Raw genomic sequence first — 1572 nt, 5'->3', positions numbered from 1 at the left:
ATATGAAAATCCACACATGAGAGTAGAATAAGAGGTGGAATGGTCAGCTAGCAATGCATTTTTACTTTACTTTTCTTTGTCTCTGATTTGAATGTGTCTTTAGGAATGGCACTGCTGGTATGTCCCCACCACTGTCCCTGTCCCCCCCCCCCCCCAGTCAATCTAGGACATATTGAGGAATAGATTCTGAGGCTTATTTCACAAAAGAATAACCTTTCCAAGCCTGGGGCATGTTCTCCAGTGCCAAATCTCTGAACACTTGGGAGAACCAATGCAAAGAATGAATCCTCCATGAGGAATGGGATCCATGGGTCCGGGTTCACAGACTGATCTTTGGTTATCATTGCAGAACTATGGCGGCGGAATGAGACTTCCACCCATCTCTCTAGAGCCTAGTATGCCAGAAATTGACATGAGTCTGGGAGCTGATAGACCATGGCCCTATCCCAACAGTGCTAACTTCATTTCATACTCTTCTTCATCACCTGGTAGATACATGGGAGGCCCTGTTGGTGGAGGTCCTCCTGGAACATCCATCATACTAGCCCTGCAGATCTGACAAATTTCAGTGACAACATCTACATGGTGATTAATCCCATACTGCTTGGAGGCAGTTGGTCAAATTTCCCAACAGGACCAGGATCAGATGGCCCAATGGGAGTCATAGTGGGATGGAGGCCCATCACATGAATGGCCCATTAGGGTCAGGAGACATAGATGGACTTTCAAAAAATTCTCCAAATAACCTAACTGGCAATGGTAAACCTTCAGGCACTCCATGAGATGATGGAGAACTGAGAGGTGATTTCCTCCATCTTTTCCAAAATGACAACTATTCTCCCAGCATGACAGTGAGTATCTAATTTCCCTAATCCTTCATCCCACATTGTCTTCTCTAGGACAAAGCAAGGGTTGGCTGCCATTTGGAAGATCTGGAGAAATTATGCAAGAAAAGAAGCTAGGTGTGTTTAGCAGGGAGACATACAGAGCTGGGGACACACCCCGATTTTTAGTTTCATGCAATAAAAAGGCTAAACTTTTTATTCCATAAAAAAATGAAGGAGAAATCTTTAAAATATTTCAAGACAAACAAAGATCCTTCTGCTTCAGAAGGATTTGTTCTATGTACATGACATATTTTTGTTTTTGTTTTTTTGGAATCAAATGAAAGTATCCATTTCCAACCTCCTTTGCTTCATTATTCTTTTAAAACTGTTGTATGTTTGTGCTATGCTACGCAAAGAAGCTAGTCTAGATATAAAATCTCATGTTGTTCCTGTAGCCATCTTTTTTAAAAAAAATAATGAAAACTGGACAGTTTTTTAAAAAAGAAATTGGTGCAGATTGTTCAGAAGGCCTTACCCCTTTCTTCTACCCTTCTACTTTTTGTTTGGTTAGTCTTTCCATTTGGTGTTTTGCAGTACAATGATTTTCTCCAGCAAGAAGATCCAAGTGGAAAAGATTTTCTCTGTCTCATTTTAAGTTGTAGAATGCATCTGGTCTTCTTGTAGGATCACATCCTCCAAAAATACAGTTGTTTCCTTAATATCTGTGATAGTGGCATGCACTATA

At 40.8% G+C, this 1572-nt stretch overlaps 1 pseudogene; it reads left to right on the top strand.

Moving 5' to 3' along the window:
* Positions 1-241: 241 nt before the first annotated feature.
* On the top strand, positions 242-863 carry LOC121918004 (annotated as a pseudogene).
* Positions 864-1572: the final 709 nt, after the last annotated feature.

The sequence above is a fragment of the Sceloporus undulatus genome, unplaced genomic scaffold (genome assembly GCF_019175285.1).
Source record: "Sceloporus undulatus isolate JIND9_A2432 ecotype Alabama unplaced genomic scaffold, SceUnd_v1.1 scaffold_2842, whole genome shotgun sequence".
Taxonomy (NCBI): Eukaryota; Metazoa; Chordata; class Lepidosauria; order Squamata; family Phrynosomatidae; genus Sceloporus; species Sceloporus undulatus.
Note: the sequence above shows the minus strand (reverse complement) of the source record. Positions and strands in the feature narration are given on the sequence as shown.